This window comes from Salmo trutta, chromosome 24, assembly GCF_901001165.1.
Source record: "Salmo trutta chromosome 24, fSalTru1.1, whole genome shotgun sequence".
NCBI lineage: Eukaryota > Metazoa > Chordata > Actinopteri > Salmoniformes > Salmonidae > Salmo > Salmo trutta.
This window is the reverse complement of record NC_042980.1, coordinates 12,320,796-12,334,350: the sequence shown is the minus strand read 5'-3', so window position 1 is coordinate 12,334,350 and position 13,555 is coordinate 12,320,796. Positions and strand designations below refer to the sequence as shown.

At 42.3% G+C, this 13,555-nt stretch overlaps 1 protein-coding gene across 8 annotated transcripts in view; it reads right to left on the bottom strand.

Annotated features, from left to right (window-relative positions):
- LOC115160704 (plakophilin-4) overlaps positions 1-9,318 on the bottom strand; it is a 134,137-nt gene extending 124,819 nt beyond the window's left edge. For 2 of the 8 annotated variants that reach the window (XM_029710985.1, XM_029710981.1), the window contains exon 1: positions 9,112-9,318. The gene's annotated coding sequence lies outside the window, so the exon portion shown is untranslated. The remainder of the gene's footprint in view (positions 1-9,111) is intronic. The other 6 variants (XM_029710980.1, XM_029710989.1, XM_029710986.1 and 3 more) reach the window with 5 other exon arrangements.
- Between the last annotated feature and the right edge of the window lie 4,237 nt (positions 9,319-13,555).

Here is a 13,555-nt window from a genome sequence, read left to right as displayed (position 1 = left end):
CATGCTTCACGGTGGGAACCACACATGCGGAGATCATCCATTCACCTACTATGCGTCTCACAAAGACATGGCGGTTGAAACCAAAAATCTCACATTTGGACAGACCAAAAAAGAACAGAATTCCACTGGTCTAATGTCTATTGGTCTTGTTTCTTGGCCAAAGTGAGTCTCTTTCTTATTGGTGTCCTTTAATAGTGGTTTCTTTGCAGCAATTTAACCATGAAGGCCTGATTCACGCAGTGTCCTCTGAACAGTTGATGTTGAGATGTGTCTGTCACTTGAACTCTGAAGCATTTATTTGGGTTGCAATCTGAGGCTGGCAACTCTAATGAACTTATCCTCTGCAGCAGAGGTAACTCTGGGTCTTCCTTTTCTGTGGCAGTCCTCATGGGAGCTAGTTTCATCATAGCGCTTGATAGTTTTGCAACTGCACTTGAAGAAATGTTAAAAGTTAGTGAAATGTTCTGCATTGACTGACCTTCATGTCTTAAAGTAATGATGGACTGTCGTTTCTCTTTACTTATTTGAGCTGTTCTTGCAATAATATCGATTTGGTCTTTTACCAAACAGGGCTATCTTCTGTATACCACCACTACCTTGTCACAACTGATTGGCTCAAACACATTAAGGAAAGATATTCCACAAATTAACTTAAGGCACATCTGTAACTTGAAATGCATTCCCGGTGACTACCTCATGAAGCTGGTTGAGAGAATGTCAAGCTTGTGCAAAACTGTCAAGACAAAGAGAGGCTACTTTGAAGAATGTAAAATATATTTTGATTTGTTTAACACTTCTTTGGTTACTACATGATTCCATACGTGTTATTTCATAGTTTGTGTCTTCACTATTATTCTACAATGTAAAAAAGAAAATTGTTTAAATAATGAAAAACCCTTGAATGAGTAGGTGTGTCCAAACTTCTGACTGGTACTCTATGTCAGCACATAAAAGGAATGTACAAAATGTGTTATATGGTTTGCCTCATACATTGTCTACTGGTATCATTTTAACATATAGCTCAACATGTAAACAATGTGTGACTTTAGCAATTCTCTGCTTCAGAAGACAGATGCCCATAAAGCCAGTAATCCCATCATACTGTAGGCCTATGGTTGCATTGGCAATGCATGCCATATGATAAGCTACCAAATGGATTAAGATAGCTGATACAGTGAGGGAAAAAAGTATTTGATCCCCTGCTGATTTTGTACGTTTGCCCACTGACAAAGAAATTATCTGTCTATAATTTTAATGGTAGGTTTATTTGAACAGTGAGAGACAGAATAACAACAACAAAAATCCAGAAAAACATGTCAAAAATGTTATAAATTGATTTACAATTTAATGAGGGAAATAAGTATTTGACCCCTCTGCAAAACATGTCTTAGTACTTGGTGGAAAAACCCTTGTTGGCAATCAGAGGTCAGACGTTTATTGTAGTTGGCCACCAGGTTGGCACACATCTCAGGAGGGATTTTGTCCCACTCCTCTTTGCAGATCTTCTCCAAGTCATTAAGGTTTCGAGGCTGACGTTTGGCAACTCGAACCTTCAGCTCCCTCCACAGATTTTCTATGGGATTAAGGTCTGGAGACTGGCTAGGCCACTCCAGGACCTTAATGTGCTTCTTCTTGAGCCACTCCTTTGTTGCCTTGGCCGTGTGTTTTGGGTCATTGTCATGCTGGAATACCCATCCACGACCCATTTTCAATGCCTTGGCTGAGGGAAGGATGTTCTCACCCAAGATTTGACAGTACATGGCCCCGTCCATCGTCCCTTTGATGCGGTGAAGTTGTCCTGTCCCCTTAGCAGAAAAACACCCCCAAAGCATAATGTTTCCACCTCCATGTTTGACGGTGGGGATGTTGTTCTTGGGGTCATAGGCAGCATTCCTCCTCCTCCAAACACGGCAAGTTGAGTTGATGCCAAAGAGCTCCATTTTGGTCTCATCTGACCACAACACTTTCACCCAGTTGTCCTCTGAATCATTCAGATGTTCATTGGCAAACTTCAGACGGGCATGTATATGTGCTTTCTTGAGTAGGGGGACCTTGCGGGCGCTGCAGGATTTCAGTCCTTCACGGCAGTGTGTTACCAATTGTTTTCTTGGTGACTATGGTCCCAGCTGCCTTGAGATCATTGACAAGATCCTCCCGTGTAGTTCTGGGCTGATTCCTCACCGTTCTCATGATCATTGCAACTCCACGAGGTGAGCTCTTGCATGGAGCCCCAGGCCGAGGGAGATTGACAGTTCTTTTGTGTTTCTTCCATTTGCGAATAATCGCACCAACTGTTGTCACCTTCTCACCAAGCTGCTTGGCGATGGTCTTGTAGCCCATTCCAGCCTTGTGTAGGTCCACAATCTTGTCCCTGACATCCTTGGAGAGCTCTTTGGTCTTGGCCATGGTGGAGTGTTTGGAATCTGATTGATTGATTGCTTCTGTGGACAGGTGTCTTTTTTACAGGTAACAAGCTGAGATTAGGAGCACTCCCTTTAAGAGTGTGATCCTAATCTCAGCTCGTTACCTGCATAAAAGACACCTGGGAGCCAGAAATCTTTCTGATTGAGAGGGGGTCAAATACTTATTTCCCTCATTAAATTGTAAATCAATTTATAACATTTTTGACATGCGGTTTTCTGGATTTTTGTTGTTGTTATTCTGTCTCTCACTGTTCAAATAAACCTACCATTAAAATGATAGACTGATCATTTCTTTGTCAGTGGGCAAATGTACAAAATCAGCAGGGGATCAAATACTTTTTTCCCCTCACTGTATACTGAGACAGAGTGACAATCAAATAAAACAGATTGGATATCTTACAACTAGACAAAAATGAAATGTCCACTTGAGAACACAGAAAACAGCACCCTTCCCTCTCTGTGTCAATTGAAACATCAAAAAAAAAGGGAAAAAAATCCCCATCAAAACCGTTAGGATAAGCTAGAGAGATCAATTTTTTTGCATGGGCTGCATCTCAATCCACCGCATGCACCTATGTCGGCCTTCCGCATCTGCAGTGGAAGGTGGCTGGGTTGCAGCGGTGTTTGTCATGCCATGAGACATCACACAAAAAACTATTTTCAAAAAACGTCTGTAGTCTCCCAACGGTTTGGCCTACAAAACTAATAACCACACTATGGACTCTCACGAATACGATGGTGTTCTCCATTTTATACACAGTTGCTTTGTGAGAAGGTGTTAAAGTTCACAGTTAGCCATTGCTATGTAAATGCCAGCTGAAAAGTACCAGTGACCTGGCTTTGGTCCCAAGTGAGAGCAGGTCTGCCGGAACCATGGCCCAGTGAGAAACAGGTGACGGCCTGTGTAGATGGAAACAGAAAAGTCTGAGCCTTTTGGGTAAAATACTGGGCTAAAACCTGTATGGAAATACGCAATTAGTCTCTTGGGACCTCCATCTTCATCTACAAACACAGGCTTTCACAGCTTTCCATATCTGAGGACAGAATACATAAAAAAGAAACAGGCGTCATTATAATTAAATTAGACAGCACTGGATATTATGTTGCTATTATCTCTGTCCTCAGTTGTTCCCCTCTACTGACTGGAACTAGAGAATCTTTTCATAATGTCCTCCCACAAAGCATACTGTGTTCAGTAGCCTACACTCTCCCTTCACTGACAGCTGGAGCTGTAATTTCACCCTCTTCCATGGCTGTTATCTGCAAATTAATTTGGAAACTTTTTAAATTTACAATGATTACAACAAGATAGCTAGCTAATATAACATTAGCTAGCTAATATAACATTAGCTAGCTGATAATTTAATTCACTTAGCTAAACTGTGGGTAAAGTTAACTAGCTAGCAGCTCAGTTAGCCTACAGTGGCCTACTACTAGCACTGTAATACATCTAACATTTTCAAAATGCATTTACTTACTTGAATAGGTTCTCCCACTGCCTCCATTTTTGGGGTCCTTACAATAACAAAATAATCTTCAAGATATTTCCGGTGGTAGCAAAGCGCAGCCAGCAGCCATGTTGACGAATGGAGGCAAAAAGTGTGTTTGTCACCAGAGCAGTTTAGAACGTGTTGTGACGTTTGACTTTACCAGCGTAACTTCCACTTTCAGTTTCAATAAATACAAAAAATATAAATCATTTAAAAATATATATATAGTAAAAACGCTAAATGTCGGCCACATTTGATGTGTCCTACCCGGACGGACAACAGTGACGCACATAACACCCAGCACCCCTTCTGCGGGCGCAGGGGGAGGTTTCTTGAAATGTAACATCCAAATCAAGATCAGCTGCCCATTCAAACCGTTTTTGCAATACAAAAATTCTCCAGACCTCCAAGGGAGGCGTGATAACGATGTGATTTTGGCGTATGACAATGCAAGGCTACCTCAAACCAAATCCGGCACCCAAGGGTGCCTGCACACCACTCTGGGACGACAAGTGTAGTATTTCCCCTGAACCCTATTATAAGAGGGTCAGCGCACCACTGAATAGTGAGGCTAGGTGATACATCTAACTATAGGGTTCTCAATGAAGGAAAACATCTATACCGACAAAACAACAAAATCACTGGTCATTTTGGACACAGCTGAATGTGTATTACTTACGGCGATTTGACATTAGGATTAACAATTGTCCATTCATCACACGGAGTCATGCCAGGTTAAGTCATCCAATGCTCACTGACTGCTGCGGAATTCTCTGGAGGCCTTGTTTGTTAGGCAAATGTGCTCAGCGGAGAGACGGCCTGTCCCCTTCAGGCTTCTGCCTCTCTTAACCGGAGAGCGGGCACCCCGGAGTGATACAGTAACAAGCACTTTGTCTTTGAAATATTCAACAATATGCCATCCTGCTCTTCCCCGTCGAGGTAAAACTGCAGGTAGGATTAGGAGCTAGAAGAAAATACTCTCTTCTAGCGAGTGAGCCACATCTGGAGCAATTCACACTGAAATTAAAATGGCTCTTTCCCCATTCACTGCTATCCACTCCACATAGCACAAGGCTGGAGAGCCGCTGGTCTTTCATACTCAGTGTGCCAGGACTATGGAGGGCTATTTCACTGGACAAAAAAAAAAATCTACTGTGTGCCTAATCTCTCAAAGCGCTGACATGCTTTGTGTTCATTATCTTCAGCCGCCCAGGATCCAACCAAAGCATGAAATCTGGAGTTCTTTCAGGAATTTATCTATATATCCAGTAAGATCAGCAGGCAGCCACCACACAGTCCTCACCAAATCATCTCACTGTACCACAACCGAACAGCCCATAGCAGAAGAACTGAATGCACACTGCACGTGGAACATAATCCTTTAATTACCTTGATTTTATATACAGTACAACTCATGAAGGTTAGCATTCAAATCTAATAGGACACTAGGCTAGATTCAGCAATACGCCTGGTATTTATTCAAATAGTCTCCAGTTTAGTGAGGGCAGCGGTTCAAACTTTCATGTGTGGGTGTTGGTTTGTCTCTTCTCGCTCTGTTGACAAGGTCACCGATTAAAATATGTTCCGCTCACAGTTCTTCTATTCCGGGAAAAGTCTTGTCTCCCATGTGATAGAACAGGGATCGATATTACAGGCTCAACGTGGAATTTCTCTAGTCTACAACTTGTGGTCGTCCTCAAGGAGTAGGCTAACAATCTTTAGACCACACCATGCAAATGTGGGATGGAAAGAAAGAAGATTTGATCGTCAAAAAAAAGAGAAAAAAAAGAGGGATCCTAAAGAAGAAGGGTAATAGCAGCTCTTGATGGATACCCAGTCTTTGAATGGATATTATGATTCAGTGATGAGACCAGCCACTGAGCCACAGACACAGTATCCCAAAAGGCACACTAATACCTACATATACTGCATGACTTTGGACTATGTTATTTGCATTAATCCAGTGGCCATTTGTTTTTCAAACTCTGCAATCACATGAGTGCTACAGCACTTACCCAAATAATGGTCTCTTCCTGGTGCACACTTGCATTAAAAGGGTAACTGCGCCCAATAATCTAAACTGCTTCAATTTTTCCCAGACCTCAAAAATTGTCTCGTGAAGTGGTTTAACATTGTTGTGGACTTAGAAAAACAACAATTGGTTGTTCTAAGTCCACAACAATGTTAATTGAGAGTGAAAACCTGGAAAAACAAAAACGGAGATTTTTTTTTTTTTTACTGATTTTATAGGGCCCTAGATATGTAGCAGAGTGAGCTGAGCTTTGCCGTGCTACTGTCTGTCTGAGCAGCATTAGAGAATGGTTTATCAAGAAGGGGCGTCTAAGAACAGCTGAACTATTCATCTGACTGATGTCAGCTCCTGTTAAACAGATTCTGACATGAACGTGGGTTCAATAGAATCACACCAAAACAGAGATTTTAAAAAATGGCCTTTCGCAGGCAGGCTGAGTTCCAGATGGCGCCCTATTCCCTATATAGTGCACCACTTTTGACCAGGACCCATAAGGCTCTGGTCAAATGTTGTGTACTAAGGAAATAGGGTGCCATTTAAGACAGAACTTGGCTGTGTTTGTGCAGACTCAGACTAGAACAGCAGCATTTGTTCCCAACACCACGCAAGCAAAGGAGCCTTCATCTACAGCCAAAAGCTCTGACAACAACATAGGAATACAGTGCATTACTTGATTGCATCTATACCAAGATAAGGAGGAGGATGAGGGGCAGAAACTCTCATGGGGTCAGACTACTCAAACAAATGTTGTTGTGGTCGTTGTTGAACCCACAACATTTGCACCATCTCCTATGGACTCCAATAAGACATTTGTGATTGTCTCCCATTGTGCCACGAAGGAGCAAAACCACACACAAAAAAAAACTCCTCACCATTTATGCACTGCAAGAGCAAAACCACAATCTCCATACCAGAACACTTGCACAAAATGTTTTTATCTGGAGCCTTTGCTGCAATACCTCACGAGAAATCTTCATGTTTTTAGATTAAGTGGAATTCCTTCAATAGATGTCAGCTGTTGGGACTGTGGCTTGGGTAATGTGAATCACGAGGAGCATTGCATAGTGCATCTGACGGGGGGGGGGGGGGCGAGAGCACACTGACTCAGAGTATAGTTGTACAAATATCACCTCCATCACCTAGTGAGCTACTGACAGTTGAGGGCTAGGTATGTCCAGAGTTAGCCTCTAAAAGCAAATAGACCCAGGTTTGGAGACTAGAGATCTTCCTGATATTTATGTTGCTGATGATATTATAGTATGCTACGTCAATTCTATTATCATTGACACCAATGTTCAATTCTATTATCATTGACACCAATAGATGACCAGGCAAACATAACACTTTTCAACAGAGGAGGAAACATGGAGAAGGATTGGAAGAGAACCACAGTGAGAAACAATTCCTTAGAATAACCAAAGGGTTATTTTGAACACAGTGCTGCACACCAAAGAGTGCAGAGGTCACCAACTGGACCAAAAGTGATTTGATAAATGGTAGAACTGAACAAATAACTATTTCATATAGCTGTCCATCAAATCTCCATAACAAAAATCGCCCAAACACAAAAAAATATGCAGTGTTTCAGCTGCCCTGACAACCAAGGAAATTCCTTTTCGATGCCTTCATGTACATGTTGTGAGATGTAAGAATATGTTCTAATCATATACAAGTGTCCAGAGGCAGTGGTACTGGTCTCAGTCACATATGCCAATCTATTTCTGCATAGTGCATATGTCCTTGTAAAGGTCTTCCAATGCAAGGCAGTGGTCTAAGGATACAGGTCTTGTGAATGACAAAGTGTGATGATGGCACAGCAGACTACTCCTATATGGTTTGAGTTATTTGAAATATCAACATCAGTCATATTGATAATGAAAGCATTTTCCCTCTAAATGCTGTGGCTGCCTTCTCTCATTCCTATGGAGCATTTAGTTCAGATATTTGTGAACACTGCCATTGGTTCGTTTTAAATAAACGAATGAAAAGAAAACGTGGAGACTTCAAACGAGATCGAGTAGGCTAGCTTGGCATCGCAATTGTAGGGAACCGTTTTCCTGCCATCTATCCTGATTAGGACACGGTGATTCCACCGAGACATCTAGGCAATAGTGCGCGCTTGGGAAAAGAATGGCACACTAAAACCTGGCCTTGTTCCTTACACTTTAATTGGCTACTGATGCTAAATAACCGTTCACACGGCCTTCAAACTGAAACGACTTCACTTTTCTGTCGAGTTGCCTTGTGTCAATCTGCTCAAACGTGTTTTGCCTTGATTTGCATGAATCCTGAAAACGGCTATGGGACACGTGAAGTAGTATAGCTGATTTTTCTTCTTTATACTAGCTGAGATTAAAACACGAAAATGTTAACCGGACGACAAAAAAAAAAACACCACCATTGTCAATCCCAAATAAATTGTACCAATGTTAGATAGATCTACAATTATTAGGCCTATAACTTAAATTAAGCGACGGGAGTCACTCTCGACCGTGACCAAAAAAAAGGTAGTTTTGGTTCGAAATTGGTGCAGAACTATACAACATTTTTAATCTGGCTACGTAATTTGAGAACGGAAAAAGAAAAAAAAGCATCAATGCCAATGACAAATATAGTGACTGTTAGACCAGTTAAGGGCATTGAATACAGTCGTGAGTTGAAACCGAAATAAACGTGAGAAAATGAAGAAGGGTAGCGCATGAATCTCCGCCCCTAATCCTCGCATTCCTCAGATTCCCACACACTGAACTCAACCTGCCTAATTCATTTTCTACCGGTGCATTTCCACCTCAGAGTCACAGCCCTACAAAAAGTAACACTTCATGCAACGTCCACAAGATACAATAATGGACAAATCAAAAGTTTCGCCTACAATGTATCAAGGGGCAAACTCAATAACCAGTGGATGACCCTCAGGAGGTGTGCGTGGTAGTGAATCAGTCACAAGAGAAAGATTAGTTTGCGTTAAGGTCCTTGCTTGCTATGTATAGGCTATAGCAAAAGCAGGAAATAAACAACACATGCTGCACTGTTTGTATAGTTAACAAAAAAAAATGAATTTAGGACTTAAATAGTAACTTGTCTAGCGCAGACTTTTAGCCTGCAGATGTTTTCATTTTTACAGATTTTCTCCATGCTTTCAGAATGAATGAAAACGAGCCTGTACCTTAAGGAGTATTATTGTGATCGCTGTGTTTTGGCGTGGATCCACATTGGAACATGTAACTTAATCAGCATGGAAGTAGCACCTCTACAAGTCCGCTCTTAGTCCCATGCAGTGTAACTCGCCTCCATAGTCAAGAACAAGATCCCTTCTTCCCTCTCCGCTTCCACGCCAAAGGAATACGAGTATGCATGACGTCACCTCGCTGTAAGGTTTGCAGTTTCAGTATTCATTGGGTCTAGTTTGTAGAAGAGGGCGTTTCACTGGAGACTCGCTTTGTTGAATAGACCAATGGTAAGGGAAAAACAGTTTCCTTGGTTACACATTTTGTTAAGCAGGATACCATAATCATTTCGTAAATTGTTTCCCATTGTCAGTCCCTTTCTGCACCTTTATCAGTGGAGGCTGGTGGGAGGAGCTATAGGAGGACGGGCTCATTGTAATGGTTGGAATGGAATACAAGGAACTGTATCAAACACAACAAACATATGGAAACCACATGCTTGACTCATATGGAAACCACTTGCTTACAATGAGACTGTCCTCCTATAGCTACTCCCACCAGCCTCCACTGACCTTTACGTAGGGTAGTCTGTTTTGTGTCATATCCACCCGAGGTTACGCATGAATTGATTCATACAGTAGCCTATACAGCGGCGTAAAACGTGAATTTATCTTGTTCAGGAGTTGGCCTAATAATAAATATTGCCTAATCCACAGGGTAGAACCGCACATACACTACCGTTCAAAAGTTTGGTGTCACTTAGAATTGTCCTTATTTCTGAAAGAAAAGCACATTTTTTGTCCATTAAAATAACATCAAATTGATCAGAAATACAGTGTAGACATTGTTAATGTTGTAAATGACTATTGTAGCTGGAAAAAGCTGATTTTTAATGGAATATCTACATAGGCGTACAGAGCCCCATTATCAGCAACCATCATTCCTGTGTTCCAATGCCACGGTATGTTAGCTAATCCAAGTTTATCATTTTAAAAGGCTAATTGATCATTAGAAAACCCTTTTGCAATTACGTTAGCACGGCTGAAAACTGTTGTTCTGATTAAAGAAGCAATAAAACTGGCCTTCTTTAGGCTAGTTGAGTATCAGCATTTTGGGGGTTAGAATACAGGCTCAAAATGGCCAGAAACAAAGGACATTCTACTGAAACTCATCAGTCTATTCTTGTTCTGAGAAATGAAGGCTATTCCATGAGAGAAATTGCCAAGAAACTTAAGATCTGGTACAACGCTGTGTACTACTCCCTTCACAGAACAGCACAAACTGGCCCTAACCAGAATAGAAAGAGGAGTGGGAGGCCCCGGTGCACAACTGAGCAAGAGGACAAGTACATTAAAGTGTCTAGTTTGAGAAACAGACGCCTCACAAGTCCTCAACTGGCAGCTTCATTAAATAGTACCCGCAAAACACCAGTCTCATTGTCAACAGTGAAGCGGCGACTCTGGGATGCTGACCTTCTAGGCAGAGTTGCAAAGAAAAAGCCATATCTCAGACTGGCCAATAAAAATAAAATATTAAGATGGGCAAAAGAACACATGGAAACTATGTGTTTGATGTATTTGATACCATAACACTGATTCCACTACACTACAGCCATTACCACGATCTCGTCCTCCCCATAAGGTGCCACCATCCTCCTGTGCTCCATACAGAAAAGCAAGTAATCTGCAGATGAGTCGTTTTCAGCAGCGCCAAGCACTGCCAGAGCCACCTATGTGAAGCTAACCACAATAACGATCAGTCACAATAGTGGCCTTCAAAATAAAAGTCCCGTATTGAAACTGATGCAAACTGATACGAGTAGTGTAAAAATGCAATATTTGGACTATATAATGCTTAAAAAGTTCGCAAAATTGTTATATACATAAAAAAAACAATAATTAGTTAATTTGGCAAAATAGGACAAATCAGTTGAAATTGCACTGTGGATGTATTAGACTTCATAATTGAAATAATACTATGTATATTGAACATTCAAATTGTAATGTACATTCTTACATAGGGATCTTGGGTACATAAAATGGGGTATCAGCCTACTAATTAACACCCAGAACCGGCACCAGGATAAAATGATATAGGGGGCTGTTTAAATTGGCGGGAAGGCTACAGATTTCGCACCAATCACCGCTGCGCCGTATCAGCACAAAGGACAACGCCCTATACACACTAAGGCGAGGCCATTTTCGTAATGAACATAAGCTACAAGTTAGATAGGGTAATTAACATATTACATACAAACAGCCTATGTGAATGCAGCCCTACACACAGCTGTCTTACCAAAATAATGCAAACTCAATGCTCAAAGTAGTAGCCTAGTTATTCATGCATGCAAGCAAAAATACTGAAAAGCAGTTTGGCTTAGAATACCGACACTGTTATTGCAAATAAATGAATGCGAACAGAACAAAACAGCCGTACCAGTGGAGGCGCCTCAGAAGAGGAAGCGGAGGACCATACTTCTCACTGAATTTCATACAAATAAAAATAGTAAAACATTTAAAAGGTTATCCTTTTAAAATCTTTACTAAATATACACTGCTCAAAAAAATAAAGGGAACACTTAAACAACACAATGTAACTCCAAGTCAATCACACTTCTGTGAAATCAAACTGTCCACTTAGGAAGCAACACTGATTGACAATAAATTTCACATGCTGTTGTGCAAATGGAATAGACAACAGGTGGAAATTATAGGCAATTAGCAAGACACCCCCAATAAAGGAGTGGTTCTGCAGGTGGGGACCACAGACCACTTCTCAGTTCCTATACTTCCTGGCTGATGTTTTGGTCACTTTTGATTGCTGGCGGTGCTTTCACTCTAGTGGTAGCATGAGACGGAGTCTACAACCCACACAAGTGGCTCAGGTAGTGCAGCTCATCCAGGATGGCACATCAATGCGAACTGTGGCAAGAAGGTTTGCTGTGTCTGTCAGCGTAGTGTCCAGAGCATGGAGGCGCTACCAGGAGACAGGCCAGTACATCAGGAGACGTGGAGGAGGTCGTAGGAGGGCAACAACCCAGCAACAGGACCGCTACCTCCGCCTTTGTGCAAAGAGGAGCAGGAGGAGCACTGCCAGAGCCCTGCAAAATGACCTCCAGCAGGCCACAAATGTGCATGTGTCTGCTCAAACGGTCAGAAACAGACTTCATGAGGGTGGTATGAGGGCCCGACGTCCACAAGTGGGGGTTGTGCTTACAGCCCAACACCGTGCAGGACGTTTGGCATTTGCCAGAGAACACCAAGATTGGCAAATTCGCCACTGGCGCCCTGTGCTCTTCACAGATGAAAGCAGGTTCACACTGAGCACGTGACAGACGTGAAAGAGTCTGGAGACGCCGTGGAGCACGTTCTACTGCCTGCAACATCCTCCAGCATGACCGGTTTGGCGGTGGGTCAGTCATGGTGTGGGGTGGCATTTCTTTGGGGGGCCGCACAGCCCTCTATGTGCTCGCCAGAGGTAGCCTGACTGCCATTAGGTACCGAGATGAGATCCTCAGACCCCTTGTGAGACCATATGCTGGTGCGGTTGGCCCTGGGTTCCTCCTAATGCAAGACAATGCTAGAGGAAGGCATTGATGCTATGGACTGGCCCGCCCGTTCCCCAGACCTGAATCCAATTGAGCACATCTGGGACATCATGTTTCGCTCCATCCACCAACGCCACGTTGCACCACAGACTGTCCAGGAGTTGGCGGATGCTTTAGTCCAGGTCTGGGAGGAGATCCCTCAGGAAACCATCCGCCACCTCATCAGGAGCATGCCCAGGCATTGTAGGGAGGTCATACAGGCACGTGGAGGCCACACACACTACTGAGCCTCATTTTGACTTGTTTTAAGGACATTACATCAAAGTTGGATCAGCCTGTAGTGTGGTTTTCCACTTTAATTTTGAGTGTGACTCCAAATCCAGACCTCCATGGGTTGATAAATTGGATTTCCATTGCTTATTTTTGTGTGATTTTGTTGTCAGCACATTCAACTATGTAAAGAAAAAAGTATTTAATAAGATTATTTATTTCATTCAGATCTAGGATGTGTTGTTTAAGTGTTCCCTTTATTTTTTTGAGCAGTATATTTACATCACCATATAATTGATTAAAAACACGTTGTTTTGCAATGAGGTCTACAGTAGCCTTAACAGCACTCTGTAGAGACCACCATGGTATAGCCGGAGGACAGCTAGCTTCCATCCTCCTCTGGGTACAATGGCTTCAATACAAAACCTAGGAGGCTCATGGTTCTCACCCCCTTTTATAGACGTACACAGTAATTATGGCAACTTCTGAAGGATAACCTCCAACCTATCAGAGCTCTTGCAGCATGATCAAAGGATCAGAGAATTAATCTAGAACTGAAAGCATAAACTACAGCAAACTAGCACTGCAGTGCATAAAATGTAGTGAGTAGTTGACTCAAAGAGAGA